The following is a 19,621-nucleotide window of genomic DNA, read 5'->3' on the forward strand; positions in this document are numbered from 1 at the left end:
TGATTTTCCGCCCATCGGAGAATCCTTGTGGCTTCTGCCATTGCCATCCTGCTTCTTGTGCCGCCCTGTCGATTCACATGGGCGACTGCCGTGATGTTGTCTGACTGGATCAGCACCGGCTGGTGTAGGAGCAGGGATTTTGCTTGACTTAGGGCATTGTAAATGGCCCTTAGTTCCAGAATATTTATGTGAAGGGAAGTCTCCTGACTTGACCATAGTCCTTGGAAGTTTCTTCCCTTTGTGACTGCCCCCCAGCCTCGTAGGCTGGCATCCGTGGTCACCAGGACCCAGTCCTGTATGCCGAATCTGCGGCCCTCCAAAAGATGAGCACTCTGCAGCCACCACAGAAGAGACACCCTGGTTCTTGGGGACAGGGTTATCAAGCGATGCATCTGAAGATGCGATCCGGACCACTTGTCCAACAGGTCCCACTGAAAAATCCTGGCATGGAACCTGCTGAATGGAATTGCTTCGTAAGAAGCTACCATCTTTCCCAGGACCCGCGTGCAGTGATGCACCGATACCTGTTTTGGTTTTAGGAGGTCTCTGACTAGAGAAGACAACTCCCTGGCTTTCTCCTCCGGGAGAAACACTTTTTTCTGGACTGTGTCCAGAATCATTCCCAGGAACATTAGACGTGTCGTCGGGACCAGCTGTGACTTTGGGATATTCAGAATCCAGCCGTGCTGGCGCAGCACTTCCTGAGATAGTGCTACTCCCACTAACCACTGTTCCTTGGATCGTGCCTTTATTAGGAGATCGTCCAAGTATGGGATAATTAAAACTCCCTTTTTTCGAAGGAGTATCATCATTTCCGCCATAACCTTGGTAAATACCCTCGGTGCCGTGGAGAGTCCAAACGGCAGCGTCTGGAATTGGTAATGGCAATCCTGTACCACAAATCTGAGGTACTCCTGGTGAGGATGGTAAATGGGGACATGCAGGTAAGCATCCTTGATGTCCAGGGATACCATGTAATCCCCCTCCTCCAGGCTTGCAATAACCGCCCTGAGCGATTCCATCTTGAACTTGAATTTTTTTATGTATGTGTTCAAGGATTTCAAATTTAAAATGGGTCTCACCGAACCGTCCGGTTTCGGCACCACAAATAGTGTGGAATAGTAACCCCGGCCTTGTTGAAGTAGGGGTACCTTGATTATCACCTGCTGGGAATACAGCTTGTGAATCGCTGCTAGCACCGCCTTCCTGTCTGAGGGAGCAATCGGCAAGGCAGATTTTAAGAACCGGTGGGGTGGAGCCGCCTCGAATTCCAGCTTGTACCCATGAGATACTATTTGAAGGATCCAGGGATCCACCTGTGAGCGAGCCCACTGATCGCTGAATTTCATGAGGCAGGCCCCCACCGTACCTGGCTCCGCCTGTGGAGCCCCACCGTCATGCGGCGGACTTGGAAGAGGAAGCGGGCGAGGACTTTTGCTCCTGGGAACCTGCTGTTTGTTGCAGCCTTTTTCCCCTACCTCTGCCTCTAGAGAGAAAAGACCCTCCTTTTCCCCGCTTGTTTTTCTGGGTCCGAAAGGACTGAACCTGATAAAATGGCGCCTTCTTAGGCTGTGAGGGGACATGGGGTAAAAATGCTGACTTCCCAGACGTTGCTGTGGAAACTAGGTCGGAGAGACCATCCCCAAATAATTCCTCCCCCTTATAAGGCAAAACTTCCATGTGCCTTTTGGAATCTGCATCTCCAGTCCACTGGCGAGTCCATAAGCATCTCCTAGCAGAGATGGACAATGCACTTATTTTAGATGCCAGCCGGCAGACTTCCCTCTGTGCATCTCTCATATATAAGACTGAGTCTTTGATATGGTCAATTGTTAGCAGAATCGTGTCTCTGTCTAGTGTGTCAATATTTTCTGACAGTTTATCTGACCACGCAGCGGCAGCACTGCACATCCATGCTGACGCAATAGCTGGTCTAAGTATAATGCCTGAGTGTGTATATACAGACTTCAGGATCGCCTCCTGCTTTCTATCAGCAGGTTCCTTAAGGGCGGCCGTATCCTGAGACGGTAGTGCCACCTTTTTAGACAAACGTGTGAGCGCTTTATCCACTCTAGGAGGTGTTTCCCAACGTAACCTATCCTCTGGCGGGAAAGGGAATGCCATTAGTACCTTCTTAGGAATTACCAATTTCTTATCAGGGGAAGCCCACGCTTCTTCACACACTTCATTTAATTCATCTGACGGGGGAAAAACTACAGGTAGTTTTTTTCTCCCCAAACATAATACCCTTTTTTGTGGTACCTGGATGTAAATCAGAGATATTTAACACCTCTTTCATTGCCTCAATCATGCAGTGAATGGCCTTCATGGGCATTAAATTTGACTCCTCGTCGTCGACACTGGTGTCAGTATCCGTGTCGACATCTACTTGTGCCATCTGAGATAGCGGGCGTTTCAGAGCCCCTGATGACTTTTGAGACACCTGGACAGGCACGAGCTGAGAACTCGGCTGTCCCGCAGTCGGCATGTCGTCAAATTTCTTATGTAATGAGTCTATACGTGCACTCATTTCTTTCCATAAGCACATCCACTCAGGTGTCTGCCCCCCAGGGGGTGACATCCCTTCTAAAGGCATCTGCTCCGCCTCCACCTCATTATCCTCATCAAACATGTCGACACAGCCGTACCGACACACTCCACACACACAGGGAACGCTCAATATAGAGGACAGGACCCACAAAAGCCCTTTGGGGGGACAGAGTGAGAGTATGCCAGCACACACCAGAGCGCTATATAAAAGGCAGGGACTAACTGAGTTATGTCCCTTATAGCTGCTTTTTAATATAAACTATATACTGCGCCAAATTAAATGCCCCCCCTCTCTCTTTTTTACCCTTTTCTTTAGAGTAGTCTGCAGGGGAGAGCCAGGGAGCTTCCTTCCAGCGGAACTGTGAGGGAAAAATGGCGCCCAGTGTGCTGAGGGAGATAGCTCCGCCCCTTTTACGCGGCCTATTCTCCCGCTTTTTTCTGGATTCTGGCAGGGGTATTTACCTCATATGTAGCCCCTGGGGCTATATATTGAGGTATTTTTGCCAGCCAAGGTGTTTTTATTGCTGCCTCAGGGCGCCCCCCCCCAGCGCCCTGCACCCTCAGTGACCGGAGTGTGAAGTGTGAGAGGAGCAATGGCGCACAGCTGCAGTGCTGTGCGCTACCTTGGTGAAGACTGATGTCTTCATGCCGCCGATTTTCCGGACCATCTTCTTGCTTCTGGCTCTGTAAGGGGGACGGCGGCGCGGCTCCGGGACCGAACATCAAGGCTGGGCCTGCGGTCGATCCCTCTGGAGCTAATGGTGTCCAGTAGCCTAAGAAGCCCAATCCGGCTGCAAGCAGGCGAGTTCGCTTCTTCTCCCCTTAGTCCCTCGCTGCAGTGAGCCTGTTGCCAGCAGGTCTCACTGAAAATAATAAACCTAAGACTATCTTTCTCCTAAGAGCTCAGGAGAGCCCCTAGTGTGCATCCAACCTCGGCCGGGCACAAAATCTAACTGAGGCTTGGAGGAGGGTCATAGCGGGAGGAGCCAGTGCACACCAGGTAGTCCTAAATCTTTCTAGAGTGCCCAGCCTCCTTCGGAGCCCGCTATTCCCCATGGTCCTTTCGGAGTTCCCAGCATCCACTAGGACGTTAGAGAAACAGAATTATGAATCTTCCCACCGGCCAATAGTAGTTACCTACCTGATATCTCTATCATTGTTGATAACATGACAATGTACCCTACCCACTAAGCTTGCTGCCTAGGATCATCCTGGACTCTAAACTGTCCTTTGTTCCCCACATTCAAATCTATTTCCAAATCCTGTTACATATATATAAAAAAACAAAAAAAAACATCCATGTAGATGTTTCCTCATACACCAAGCCTCACTATGCCATAGTGCACAACTGAGCTGCTCCAAAAGGTAAAACATACAGTATAGTCTTCATCTTTAAATTTTGCATTGCAGACACAGTGAAGCACAGGAATTAAACGCATACAAACTCGTAGATGAAGCACAATGGAACTTGGAGTGACAAATAGCTGTGGCTGTTTCATCGTAATACTTTGTATACAGATTCAGATTAATTCACACAGATGTACAAATGTTTCAATAAAAATTGATCAATGCAATCTAGCAATGTACTGTAGTTTTGTCACTTCCAGTTGTTTTATTAATGCGACTAAGGGGCCCTACACACTAGCCGATCCGCCGCCGAGCTGCCCGACGGCGGATACGGCTGACGAGCGACCCGGCGGGGGGGGGGGGGGGGGGCAGTGACGGGGGGAGTGAAGTTTCTTCACTCCCCCCGTCACGCGGCTCCATTGAAGTGCAGGCAAATATGGACGAGATCGTCCATATTGGCCTGCATGCACAGCCGACGGGGGACCAGCGATGAACGAGCGCGGGGCCGCGCATCGTTCATCGCTGGAGCCTCCACACTGAAGGATATGAACGAGTTCTCGTTCATTTATGAACGAGATCGTTCATATCTTTCAAAAAATCGGCCAGTGTGTAGGGCCTATAAGACAATCAGAAAGTAGGTGAGACCCGGGACCCGATGCACTGAAATTGGCAGTTTAGCAGCACTGAAGCCCCATCTGTATCTTATACCAAACATTGCAACTCTGAGTCATGCACTTGTTATCTCTGCATTAATTATTCCCACAGTATCCTTACTGATCTTACCTGACTTTCAACCAGTATCCAGACTATAGATCTACACTAAAGGTCTACAGTCAATAGGTCTACCACTAATGTTAGATATGCATTAGGTCGACAGGGTCAGAATGTCGACATGTAAATGGTAGACAGTTCAGCAGGCCGACAGGGTCAAAAGGTCAACATGATAATGGTCGACACAAGTTTTTGTTTTTCAACTTTTTCATACTTAACCATCCATATGGACTACGATTGGGAATAGTAACCTTGCCCGAAGCTCGCCAAGGGACGTGGTACACTAATAGGATTTGTTTGTGACAGAAAAGTGACACACCACCATTTCCATGTCGTACCTTTTGACACTGTCAACCTAATCCATGTCTACCATTAGTGGTAAACCTATTGACTGTAGACATTTTTAGTGTAGATCTAAAAATCCACACCCCTTTCAACCCTACAATTTCTTTTGAATGCAGCTGTGAGGCTTATCTTCCTTTCAAAACGATCATTTTTTGCGTCTCCGCTCTGTCAGTCCTTACATTAGCTATCTGAATTATACAGACGTCGATATAAATTACTTCCACTTACACATAAAGCTATTACCAAGCTACACCAGAATACATCTCTTCGCTTTTCTCGCTTTTCTCAAAATACCGATCAGCTCAATCTCAGATCTGAGTCTCTCATACACACTCATTACCTGCTCCCATTCACGTTTACATGACTTTGGGCCTGATTCAGAGTTTGGCGCAGGTCCGCTGCAGCACAAAGATTACCAAATATCGGGAATCTGTGGCTGCGCAATGTTCATTCTGCGTATGTGCAGAACGGGCCTTGCAATGTTGCTCGCAGTTCCCCTCTGCCTGACTGACAGGAAGCAGCATTGAGAGGGTGGGGAGGCCTGCATTCCAAGAAATAGGGGCGTGATGCCGCTGTTTTCTGGGAGGGGAGAGTCCATGGTTTGCATGTTACCACAGAGATGACTTCCTAGCCTTGCAGCCCACGCTTCCGTCAGATATGGTCACGATGTTGGATCCCAGCTTGTAACATCTGTTGCAGTGCTGGGATCACAGCTACATGTAGGAGGAGGAGTCTCTTCTATTGAGACATCTCCTGCATGTCCCTCATTATAAATCGGACAGAAATGCAAAGCTGTTTCCAAGTGGCTTTGCATTTTCAAAGCTGAATCAGATCATTTGATCAGGATGCACCCACTGTGTGGAATGCCCTACCATGCACAATAAGACTTTCTTCTAGTCTCCAAACCTTCAAGAGTTTCCTAAAAACTCACTTCTACAGGTAAGCTTATAAAATTCCAGAACCACCCCCATATCCTCCTTAAGCTATCCTACCGAATTACCTTCCCTCTGTACAGTCCACACTTAACGTTACATATTTTCTCTTGTACATGCACACATCCCACTGACTCAAGGCCATAACTGCTGTGTGACTGGATCATACAGCCCATCAAGAACAACTGCAATCTGGCAGGGCCAATATGCAATTGTCTATCAACGACTATTTCCCTATAGATGATAGCTTGTGAGCAAGGTTTTCTTATTTGTCTGTTATCACGAGGTCTTGTTTTATTACAGTTTTGTTCCTAATTGCAAAACGCAACTGACTATGCAATATACAAGTAACTGTAAATGAAAAAAAATAAAAATAAATTTTTATATATATATATATATATATATATATATATATATATGTGAAAAAGTAGAGAATAGCGCCTAGGTAAATTCAGTAAGACCCCCTAAATACAAAAGGGATAAAATGACTATATGGTCACACCTAACACTCCTTACATATACGTAAGTGGCAGCTTCTAAACAATATAGAGATAAATATTAAAAAATGAAGTAGAAAAAGCGCCTAATAGTGTTGGTGACTCACTCCTCGTGAAAAAATTGTGATAATAAAACAGATAGTAAACTTAGCTGCGGGTATTTCTGGTAGATGACTCTTATAGACAGCACATGTAAAGGAGAGATAAAATAAACATAGTGTGTACTGTTTTTAAATTTCCACAGGTGTTTTTCTGTATATATAAAAAACAATTTATAGGAACTATGCAGGTTCCAATTTTAAAGGAAAAACTATGTTTAGTTAAAAACAATAGTTTAATAGACACACTCCTGCCCAAACATGCAGGTTACATATATAATTAAAACAGTACACAAAATCAAAGGACATATATAGCAGCTGGTTCAATTGTAAAAATGCAGGTATTAATCGTACAATGTTAAAAAATATAGCAGGCTTATCTGTCCACAAATATGGGTATTGGATTAGATTTCATCCATGAATGCAAGTATCAAACGTACAAGATATAAGGTAAAAACATGGCTTATCTGTCCACGGATAGGAAGTCAGAAAGGGGTGGGCATCCAGTCCCTGTCCCAACGCGTTTCGTCCTAAAGTGAGGACTTCTTCAAGGGGATGACATGCTGTGGGAGTCCTGGGGTTTTTATCCTAAAATATGAGGTCACATGTAAGGAAGTGATCTCACTTCCTGTGTGTTCTTCCGGTTTTTAGTGGAGTTAGGTGATTCAAATATAAATCTCTTATATAGTCTGAAGGTAGCGAGGATAACATGGTTGGAGCATATATATATTTGTAATAGATAAAACAGATGTTTTAAAGCGGAGTTTAAACGAGTGTGGAACGCAAATGCGTCACTTCCGGTTCTCGCTGTGGAACGCATCGCGTCACTTCCGTTGTCAGTAATGCTCAGTTCAGTTCATAATACACGGGAGAGACGGCGCAACTTTTAGTAGAGATACAAAATAAGTTCATTGATACTCAGTGTTCAGTAATCTGTTTTTTAACATGAAGCGTTATAGCGCGACGTCACTTCCGGCTTGATAAGTATAACAGAAAACGGACATTTCATTTCCGCCGACGTCACATCCTGTTGTTGGAACGCACGGCCATCTTTAATGGATGGATTTCATCTGTAAATTTTGGAACGCAAATGTTCATAGACACTTAATATAACTTATATACATATATATAGTTTAAAAAATGATCAATTAGTAAGGAAAATATTAATTAGTAAGGAAACCGTGTTAATTAATGATTTATTTTATTTAAAATATATTATTTAAAATATATAATAGTGATAATAAAGTGCCATATAAGTGATAATAAAGAGAGCCGAGGGGGGGGGGGGGGGGGACTTTGGAGATGAGGATTAATTTATAGAAAAGGAGCAATTTCGAATCCCTCGTTGAATCCTAGGGGTGACATAGTATTCAGCTCGAAGATCCAAAACATCTCTCTTTGTGACAATTTATTCAAAATATCTCCGCCCCTTTCACCCAAGGTCACATTTTCAATACCTTTAAAGGTGAGGTTATCGGGGTTGGAGTTGTGCACTTCTTCAAAATGTCTATAGATCACGTGCGTAGAAATTTTGTTTTTTATATTTCTTACATGTTCTTGGATGCGTATTTTCAAACATCTTTTAGTTTTTCCGACATATCTCTGGCCGCACGTGCATTCCAGTAAATAAATCACCATAGTGGAGTTGCAGTTGATGAAAGATTTAATAGTATATTCTTTTGTGTTGTCACTGTTAAAAAAAGTTTTTCTGTTTCTGTGGACTAGTTTGCAAATTATGCATTTGCCGCATTTGTAACTACCTTGACATTTCAATGTCGACACAGGCTTTGTCGTTTTCAGAAGACTTGGTGCTAAAATTTCTTTCAAGTTATTGCTTTTCCTATATACAATCTGTGGTTGAGAGGGAAGAATATCTTTAAGAATAGGATCCATCATAAGGATGTTCCAATGTTTACTCAGTGATTGTTTGATGGCTGTTTCATGACAACTGTAAGTTGTGACAAAAGGGATGGATGGCCGTTGAAGCACCTGATTGTTTTTAATTTGGGCATTCTGTATTGCATCTTTCTTGGTTTTTTCCAGGGCTTTTGAGATAATTTCTTCTGGATACTCCCTTTCTGAAAATCTCTTGGCATACAGCTGTAGTTGGTGGTCCTCGTCTTCCTTTTGGCTGCAGTTTCTTTTTATCCGATGGAATTGTGAATAAGGGATGTTTTGCTTCCAATTTTTTTGGTGACAGCTTTTAAAGTGCAGGTAGCTATTTGTGTCAACCTTTTTTATGAAGTTGCACGTGGTGATTTTTGTTTCTTTTGATGACAGTATTAGATCCAGGAATTCGATTTTCTCTTTGTTATGTTTTTCTGTGAATTTCAGATTATATTGGTTTACAGATATCTTCTGAAAGAAGTCCAGAAACGAGGAGTCTGTCCCTTCCCAGATGATCAGTATATCATCGATATACCTTTTGTAGATCACCAATTGGTCGGCAAATACATTATTCGAAAAGATGTTCTCTTCTTCCCAGCTGCCCATTAGGAGGTTGGCAAAGCTGGGGGCAAATATAGTCCCCATGGCTGTTCCACGTGTTTGTAGGTAAAAAGACTCTTTGAATTTAAAATAATTGTGACTCAGAATAAATCTGATAAAGTCACAAATGGCTTTTTTGTGTGCCGTAGTTAGACCAGTATCCCTGTCCAGGAATTTTTTACAAGCAGTAATTCCAGTTTCGTGTACAATGCATGTGTACAGGCTTTCTACATCGATCGTAACCCACAAGTAAGTTTCTTTCCAAGTGATATTTTTTATAGTTTCCAGTACACTGTTGGTGTCCTTTAAGTAGGACGGTAATTCGATTACATATTTTTTCAAGAAGAGGTCAATGTATTCCGATAAATGTGAAGTTAGGGAGTCAATGCCCGCGATAATTGGTCTGCCCGGGGGATTTATCATGTTTTTATGTATCTTAGGAAGATAATAAAAAATTGGAATAATTGGAGATGTTATCATCAAAAACTGGTACTCTTCTTTCTCCAGGACAGAGCAGTGTAGGTAATGTATCAACAAGATTCTCAGATCCTCAGTGTACTGTTGTGTGGGGTCTTGAGATAATTGTTTATAGGAGTTGATGTCGCTTAGAAGACGAGTAGCTTCTTTCTCATACGCTGATCTGTCTAAAATGACCACTCCTCCTCCTTTATCAGCCTGCTTGATCACAATTTCAGGATTTTAACAGTGACAACACAAAAGAATATACTATTAAATCTTTCATCAACTGCAACTCCACTATGGTGATTTATTTACTGGAATGCACGTGCGGCCAGAGATATGTCGGAAAAACTAAAAGATGTTTGAAAATACGCATCCAAGAACATGTAAGAAATATAAAAAACAAAATTTCTACGCACGTGATCTATAGACATTTTGAAGAAGTGCACAACTCCAACCCCGATAACCTCACCTTTAAAGGTATTGAAAATGTGACCTTGGGTGAAAGGGGCGGAGATATTTTGAATAAATTGTCACAAAGAGAGATGTTTTGGATCTTCGAGCTGAATACTATGTCACCCCTAGGATTCAACGAGGGATTCGAAATTGCTCCTTTTCTATAAATTAATCCTCATCTCCAAAGTCCCCCCCCCCCCCCCGGCTCTCTTTATTATCACTTATATGGCACTTTATTATCACTATTATATATTTTAAATAATATATTTTAAATAAAATAAATCATTAATTAACACGGTTTCCTTACTAATTAATATTTTCCTTACTAATTGATCATTTTTTAAACTATATATATGTATATAAGTTATATTAAGTGTCTATGAACATTTGCGTTCCAAAATTTACAGATGAAATCCATCCATTAAAGATGGCCGTGCGTTCCAACAACAGGATGTGACGTCGGCGGAAATGAAATGTCCGTTTTCTGTTATACTTAACAAGCCGGAAGTGACGTCGCGCTATAACGCTTCATGTTAAAAAACAGATTACTGAACACTGAGTATCAATGAACTTATTTTGTATCTCTACTAAAAGTTGCGCCGTCTCTCCCGTGTATTATGAACTGAACTGAGCATTACTGACAACGGAAGTGACGCGATGCGTTCCACAGCGAGAACCGGAAGTGACGCATTTACGTTCCACACTCGTTTAAACTCCGCTTTAAAACATCTGTTTTATCTATTACAAATATATATATGCTCCAACCACGTTATCCTCGCTACCTTCAGACTATATAAGAGATTTATATTTGAATCACCTAACTCCACTAAAAACCGGAAGAACAATCAGGAAGTGAGATCACTTCCTTACATGTGACCTCATATTTTAGGATAAAAACCCCAGGACTCCCACAGCATGTCATCCCCTTGAAGAAGTCCTCACTTTAGGACGAAACGCGTTGGGACAGGGACTGGATGCCCACCCCTTTCTGACTTCCTATCCGTGGACAGATAAGCCATGTTTTTACCTTATATCTTGTACGTTTGATACTTGCATTCATGGATGAAATCTAATCCAATACCCATATTTGTGGACAGATAAGCCTGCTATATTTTTTAACATTGTACGATTAATACCTGCATTTTTACAATTGAACCAGCTGCTATATATGTCCTTTGATTTTGTGTACTGTTTTAATTATATATGTAACCTGCATGTTTGGGCAGGAGTGTGTCTATTAAACTATTGTTTTTAACTAAACATAGTTTTTCCTTTAAAATTGGAACCTGCATAGTTCCTATAAATTGTTTTTTATATATACAGAAAAACACCTGTGGAAATTTAAAAACAGTACACACTATGTTTATTTTATCTCTCCTTTACATGTGCTGTCTATAAGAGTCATCTACCAGAAATACCCGCAGCTAAGTTTACTATCTGTTTTATTATCACAATTTTTTCACGAGGAGTGAGTCACCAACACTATTAGGCGCTTTTTATACTTCATTTTTTAATATATATATATATATATATATATATATATAAAAAAGGAGATTTATGGTAAGACCTTACCTTTGTTGAATATCTTTCTGCGAAGTACACTGGAATAACATCGGGGAGGAGGTGGGGGGGGTGTACAGTAGGATCTTGATCCGAGGCACCAACAGGCTAAAAGCTTTGACTGTTCCCAAGATGCTCAGCGCCGCCTCCTCTTTAACCCTGCCTCCGCGCACAGGAGCTCAGTTTTGTTAACCAGTCCAATCCAGTAGCAGGTAAAAGAGACGATAACAGTTCGTAGCAACAGCGAACCACATTCCCACGACAGGAGAAGGTATTAGCGGCTATTGCCATACAAACCCCAAAGAAGCTAAGTGCATCAGGGAGGGCGCCCTGTGGAATCCAGTGTACCTCGCAGAAAGATTTAACAAAAGGTAAGTTCTTACCATAAATCTCCTTTTCTGCAGCGGGGTACACTGGTATTCCACAGGGAATAACATCGGGGATGTCCTAAAGCAATTCCTCATGGGAGGGGACGAACTGTAGTGGGCACAAGAACCCGGCGTCCAAAGGAAGCATCCTGGGAAGCTGCAGTATCAAAGGCATAGAACCTTATGAACGTGTTCACGGAGGACCACGTAGCCGCCTTGCACAATTATTCAAAGGACGCACCACGGCGGGCCGTCCAAGAAGGTCTAACAGACAGAGTAGAATGGGCTTTGATGGTAGCAGGAGCTGGAAGGCCAGCCTGTACATAAGCATGTGCAATCACTATTCTAATCCATCTGGCCAAGGTCTGTTGTGAAAACCAAAGAGAATAAGATCTCGTAAGCGAAGCTGTTCTTTTCACATAAATATGGAGAGCCCGTACCACATCCAAAGACCTCTTTGGATGATAAGCCTGGAGAGGTGAAAAGGCTGGAACCACAATCTCTTGGTTAAGGTGGAAAGACGACGCCACCTTAGGCAAATAACCAGGGCGAGTTCTAAGAACTGCCCGGTCACAGTGAAAAATCAGAAAAGGTGACCGACAGGACAAGGCACCTAAGTCTGAAACCAGTCTAGCAGAGGCGTATAGCCAGCAAAAACAGGACCTTAAGAGTAAGCCACTTAAGGTCCACAGACTCAAGAGAATCAAACGGAGACTCTTGTAAGGCGTCCAGAACAACCGACAAATCCCAAGGAGCCACAGGAGGAACATAGGGAGGTTGAATCCGTAAAACACCCTGAGTGAATGCATGAACATCAGGCAGTCTCGCAATTTTTCTCTGAAACCATATTGACAAGGCAGAAATATGAACCTTGACCAGACGAAGGCCTAAATCCAGGCACTGTTGTAGGAAAGCCAAAAGATTGGCAGTACTGAACTTGAAAGCATTAAAATTCTTAGCAGCATACCATGTGAAGTAAGAATTCCAGACTCTATAGTAAATTTGAGCAGAAGCCAGTTTACGGGCCTTCAACATAGTTTAAATGACCGCCTCAGAAAACCCTACGGCCCTCAGTACTGAAGCTTCAAGAGCCATGCCGTCAAAGCCAGTCGGGCCAGATCCTCGTAGACACAAGGGCCCTAAATGAGGTGGTCTGGGTGAGGCGGAAGCAGAAGAGGACGCTCTATCGAGAGACCCTGAAGGTCTGAGAACCAATGCTGTCTGGGCCACGCCGGAGCGATTAGAAGTAGTATTTCTCCTTCTTGCTTGAACTTCCGTATTACCCTGGACAGGAGTGACACCGGAGGGAACACGTACGGCAGCCGAAAGTTCCATGGACTTGCCAGTGCATCCACGAACGCTGCTTGAGGATCCCTTGTCCTTGCTCCGAAGACCGGAACCTTGTGATTGTGTCGAGACGCCATCAGGTCTACGTCTGGTAGGCCCCACTTGTCCACTAGGAGTCGAAAGACTTCCGGATGAAGGCTCCACTCTCCGGCGTGTACGTCCAGACGACTGAGGAAGTCCACTTCCCAGTTAAACTCCCGGAATAAACATTGCCTATATGGCTGGCAGATGGTGTTCCGACCATTGAAGTATCCTTGACACTTCCATCATTGCCATGCAGCTTCGAGTGCCGCCTTGATGATTTATGTACGCCACTGTGGTGGCGTTGTCTGACTGTACTTGAACATGCCTGTTCTGTACCAGAGGCAGGGCTAGTGTCAATGCATTGAACACTGCCCACAAATCCAGAATGTTTATCGGGAGGAGAGATTACTTACTGGTCCACCGACCCCGAAGAGAGTGTTGCTCTAACACCGCGCCCCAATCCCGCAGACTGGCATCCGTTGTCAGAAGGACCAGTCTTTTGCTGGTCCTGCAGGTCAGTGACAGGCGAACCTCCGGAGTTAAGGAGATCATGTGAATCCTGATCCGGTGAGGCAGGCTGTCATATTTGGACAGAATTAACCTCTGGAGAGGGCGGGAGTGAAATTGAGCGTACTCTACCATGTCGAAAGCCGACACTATGAGGCCTAGTTCTTGCATCGCTGAGTGTATCGACACACGTGGGTGGGATAGGAAGTGTCTTATTTTGTCCTGAAGTTTCAGTACCTTCTCCGGAGACAAAAACAACCGCTGGTTGTGTGTGTCCAACAACGCCCCCAGGTGCACCATGCTCTGAGCAGGGACCAGTGAGGATTTCTTCCAGTTGATGAGCCACCCGTGGGCTTGTAGGAAGTGGACCGTCAGTTCCAGATGACAAAGGAGAACCTCTGGTGAGTTAGACAGGATCAACAAGGAATATGCAGGTAAGCATCCTGTATGTCCAGGGATACCATATAGTCCTTGGGCTCCAAAGCCAGAACAATAGAGCGAAGCGTTTCCATACGGAAATGGGAAACTTTCACAAATTTGTTCAAAGACTTGAGGTTGAGAATGGGCCAAGAGGACCCATTTGGTTTCAGGACTAGGAACAGCATTGAATAGTACCCCCTGCCTCTCTGTATCCAGGAGAGATTGTACCACCAAATGGAGAGTTTTTGCTTTTAACTGATCCGAAGGGATGTTTGTTGAGCAAAACTGGCGAGGGGGATGTTTCTTGAAAGAGATGGCGTATCCGTGAGTGACTACTTCCCTTACCCAGGCATCCGAAGGGGTCTGTAACAACACCAGGGCAAACCATAGAAGTCGGCCTCCCACCCTGGGATCCCCCAGGGGAAGGACCATCCCGTCATGCAGCAGGCTTGTCTGTTTTGGAAGCAGGCTGACGGGCAGCCCAAGCACGTTGAGGTTTGGGCTTAGTGGATTTGGAAGTGCGAGCCTGTTTCGGATACGCCTGATCCTTTGCTTTAACTGGAGGTCGAAAGGAACGAAAGGAAGTCATTTTAGCCTTCGGAGCCGAAGGAGTAGTACTAGGCAGACATGCAGTCTTAGATGATGCCAAGTCAGCAACAATCTTGTTGAGATCTTCCCCAAAAAGTATGTTTCCCTTAAAAGGGATCACCTCCAAGGTCTTTTTAGAATCCAGATCTACGGACCAAGACCGTAACCAGAGGGTCCAGCGAGCCAAAATGGACATAGTAGACGCGTTGGCTGCTAGGACACCTGCATCAGATGCCGCCTCCTGAATATAAATGAGAGGCTGTAATATATGAAAGACACGATCTAGCATTATCAGGAAAATCAGACGGTAGCTCCGCTTCAACAGCTTTTGCCGCCCAAGAAGCCGCAATAGTAGGCCTATGCACAGCTCCTGCAAGAGTGTAAATAAACTTCAAGCAACCCTCCACGTGCTTATCCGTCGGTTCCTTCATCGAGGTGACGGTAGTGACAGGCAGAGCAGAGGACACCGGAAAAAGGGGGGCCTGGACTGCACACCCTAATACTAAAGATTTCAAGAGGTGCTATCATGCTGAGGCTTCTAATACTATGCTGGAGTAAGAGATGCAGATGCACACTCCTAGCACTAAGAACACATAGTAAAAATAATTTAAATAAACTCACAATTAAAATGGAGTATAATTTAAGTTCTTAGCACACATTTGCGCAAATATGCGGGCCCATGTACCGCGACCAGGTGACTTCATCACATGGGTCCCTAACATTCCTAATGCTATCACATTATATAAATTTATACAGGACTTGCCTCTAAATAGTGCCCTTACAATGTGTGATCTGAAATGCAGGAACCTAGCTAATTAAAACACCTGAGGGTAAATGGGAGGGGTGCCAATACCAGAGGAAGGAAGCCTTGCCTTCCAGTGTACAATATATACACAAATATAGAGGAAAAAGGGGGGCCTGGACTGCACACCCTAATACTAAAGATTTCAAGAGGTGCTATCATGCTGAGGCTTCTAATACTATGCTGGAGTAAGAGAGATGCAGATGCACACTCCTAGCACTAAGAACACTGATTGTAAAAAAAGAGCAGAGGACACCACCAGACGCACGACTTGTGAGTCCACCGGTGGTGGTTTCCCAATTTTTACTTAACTCTGCAGCGAGGGGATAATGAGCTAGCATCTTTTTAGACAGGGAAAATTTATTTCCTGGATATTCCCAGGATTCCTGACGTATGTCAATCAAGTGGTCAGAATGGGGTAAAACTAATTTAGTAACCTTCTGACGTTTAAACTTATCTGGATTCTTACAGGTAGCTGGAGGCTCTTCGTCATCATCAATTTAAAGAATCAGCCTGATAGCCTCAAAAAGGTCAGGAACATCCACCTGTGACAGAGACTCCCCATCAGAAGCACCTGCATCAGTGTCTGAAGGGTCAGTGTAAGCGCCATCTTCATCGGATGAAGTATCCGAAACATGTGTGCATTGTGAGGGGGTAATGGCCCGTTTAGATGACCCCTTGGTCTTAGGCGGGCAAGGGTTAGGATTTTGTTTAGCCAAAGACTGATTTAATTGCTGTAACTGAGAGGACAGGGAATCTGCCCATGGCGGATTAACTGCAGGGACAATATGTGGCTGTAATGGCACAGGAGGTCCCATATGGGGCGCAAGTCTAATTACCAGCATAGTCAGTAAATTAGAGAAGGTAGCCCACGGCGGGTCTTGATTTGCCCCCGGTGCTGCAGACTGACTGTGGGGTATAAAACCCCCAGTACATGAACCCTCAGCTACTATGTTTTCCGCCTGGTAATCCGTGGCGTCAGCACTGCCTGGTGCAGGGTCAGCCATGGAGCTACAGTACCACCCTGTTTAGCAGACATTATTTGTAAGCGTAACCTTTGTGTGTAATAGTACAAATTACCTGACAAAAAAAACCCTGTATAGTGTGACTGCAAGCAGAGCACAAACAGTGGATTAAGAGGTATGTGGTGACTGTAAAACACAGAGTAAATTACCAAAGGAGTATATACTGTGAAACACTATTATATAAAAACCCTGACGTACTTAGCCCCCTTCAGGGTATAGAATATAGTGATAGCAATATGTGTGGGATACATGGAATGAAGATCACACAGCAGCTATGGCACACACAGTGTCACATGAGCAATGCAGAAGTTATTACAAACAAAAAAACGGCACTGGACTAGCAATACTAAGTAACTGCACTACTAAGTAAAGCTATATAGATATAACAATGCACAGTAAAGATTGGATGTATATCCCAGGGTACTTGTACTAAATATCCCTGAATGTATGCACGTGTTCTTAACTAACACTGTCTAAATGACATGTAGAATACTTAAGACTCCTGTAAATGCACAGCGCTAATGATGCAGGCGGCTTTACAGAGGAGACATTGCCCAGTAGTCCCAGAATCAGCTCAGCATGTGTGAAAGGGCGCCCAAACGCTGACATGGAGTGACGGAGACAGAGATGCAGCTCCAGGGGGGGAACATTTGCAGTAAATGGAGCCTGGGGCTGGGGGAGGGGCTACAGGTCAGAGCGTTATCCCCTTGCTGGACTTCACCACTGGGTACTGTGGGCCTTAGTAAAATGGATTTTTATGGAATCCGACCTGTGCCCTTGCCCTGGTGGTCTAGTGGGGTCCCTGTACGAACACAGTGTCCACGCCAGCACGCGCGGTCCATCTCCTAGAAACCGTGCCGGATCACGATTTCCAGTGGGTCCCGCCTGGGGGACCCTCTTACCTCCTCCCTTGATGCAGCCACGCGATCCTGTAGAGCAGCAGCAAGTGTGTGTACCCTAAAGAAAATCGGAGCCGCAACCAGGGCGCAGGAATATACAGCGCCGCCGGGGAGGTGAGGGAGCCGCAGCATGATATGTCAGAATGACATATAGCACTTGTAAGCCCTTGAAGTCTTCTATCTTCTGTAAAAGCTCTTTTCAGGGCTGCCTAGCGCAGCCCTCCCTGTTAGCTGCCTGCACTGCAGGCACCAACTTACAAAACTGAGCTCATGTGCACGGAGGCGGGGGTTATAGAGGAGGCGGTGCAAGGCATCCTGGGAACAGTCACAGCTTTAGCCTGTTGGTGCCTCTGATCAAGATCCAACTCTACACCCCGATGTTATTCCCCGTGGAAAACCAGTGTACCCCGCTGCAGAAATAACACAAATGTTTTCACTATTTTGCTCAAAAGTGGACTAAGGAAGGCAAGGTTTTACAGGGTACCATGTACTGTTTGTGGAAAGCAGTTACGTGGCTGGCGCACAGGATCCCTGCGGTCAGCATACCAACGCCGAGATCCCGAAGACTAACAATGCTGCCAGCCACAATACTGGCTAACTGGGGCTATTCCCACTCAGAAATACCACAAGGGGCTTCGTTGAGCTAGCCCCCCTGCCGGCATTTTGGCACCCGGGGTCCCAGCGTCTGTATGCTGACCGCTGGTATCCCGTGCGCCGCCCACGTAGCGCAAACCAGTTTGTTTGGGACTGCATTTTGTAGGCTTTATAGTAGGCTGCCCTTTTCTTACAGAATCAACAACATAGCCCTTTACACAGACAGAGCAGTATCTATCTTCTACACGTGGACCCCTCTTCTCTCAGCTTCCTTACATTGGCCTTGCCTATAACTGCACATAAGCAAATTTAAATAAGCTTCCTTGCGATACACAGACATGCTCAGAAGAAATCTGTGACACAAAAGGCAGTGACAGAAGCTTCCTCAAAATCATCCCACTTACATGCTTTGACTTCCTTTTTCCTGCTTCCACACCCCAGACTGTAATTTTTCCACCATTTTTGCCATCTCCATATCTGGCACACTCTGTCCCCTAGACAGAATCATGACTGACGTCTGCCAGTAAGAACTTTTGTGGGTGGATAGAGACCCAACACTGTTCAACGCCACAAAACTGAATTTAGGCTTAGTGGGATAAGCCCAATTTTACGGATGAACCTTAAAAAAATAAAACAAAATAAAACACACATGGGCAGGCCAATAAACCGTAAATTAATAGAGCATTTGTAAAACTACACGCAGCCAAAAGTATTACATGTATGAGTCATTAAAAGTATTTTGCCATTGTCTGGTATTGTGCAGGAAACCTACAGTACTATGGGGTTGATCGTAGCAGCAAATTCGTTAGCAGATGGGCAAAACCATGTGCACTGCAGGGGGGCCAAACATAACATGTACAGAGAGAGATAGATTTGGGGGGTTATATTGCTTCTATGCAGGGTAAATACTGGCTCCTTTATTTATACAATGCAATTTAGATTTCAGTTTGAACGCACCTCACCCAAATCTAACTCTCTCTGCACATGTTATATCTCCCCCCCCCCCCCCCCCACCCCCGTAGTGCACATGGGGCCTAATTCTGAGTTGATCGCAGCATCAACTGTGTTAGCAGTTGGGCAATACCATGTGCACTGCAGGAGGGGCAGATATAACATGTGCAGAGAAAGCGGAAATCTAAATTGCAGTGTAAAAATAAAGCAGCCAGTATTTACCCTGCACAGAAACAAAATAACCCACCCAAATCTAACTCTCTCTGCACATGTTATATCTGCCTCCCCTGCAGTGCACATGGTTTTGCCCAATTGCTAAAAAATTTCCTGCTGCAATCAACTTGGAATTAGGCCCATGGTTTTGACCAACTGCTAACAAATTTGCTGCTATGATCAGGTCTGAATTAGGCCCTATGCCTCCACAATTAAACTGGTGCCTGGTTGACGGGGGAAGAGAAACAGGTTGTCTTTCCATATCACAATGCTTCTGCTGACCTTGAATATAGACATTACCAATGTCAAGACCATGAAATCATTGGGGCATCCAAACATGCTCTGTGGATGAGAGCATTGCCTGGGCCACTCTAAACTGCC

General features: G+C 44.7%; 1 protein-coding gene across 2 annotated transcripts in view; it reads right to left on the reverse strand.

Annotated features, from left to right (window-relative positions):
* Positions 1-19,621, reverse strand: part of PHIP (pleckstrin homology domain interacting protein) — a 546,843-nt gene that overhangs the window by 167,059 nt on the left and 360,163 nt on the right. The window lies entirely within an intron of this gene.

The sequence above is a fragment of the Pseudophryne corroboree genome, chromosome 4 (genome assembly GCF_028390025.1).
Source record: "Pseudophryne corroboree isolate aPseCor3 chromosome 4, aPseCor3.hap2, whole genome shotgun sequence".
NCBI lineage: Eukaryota > Metazoa > Chordata > Amphibia > Anura > Myobatrachidae > Pseudophryne > Pseudophryne corroboree.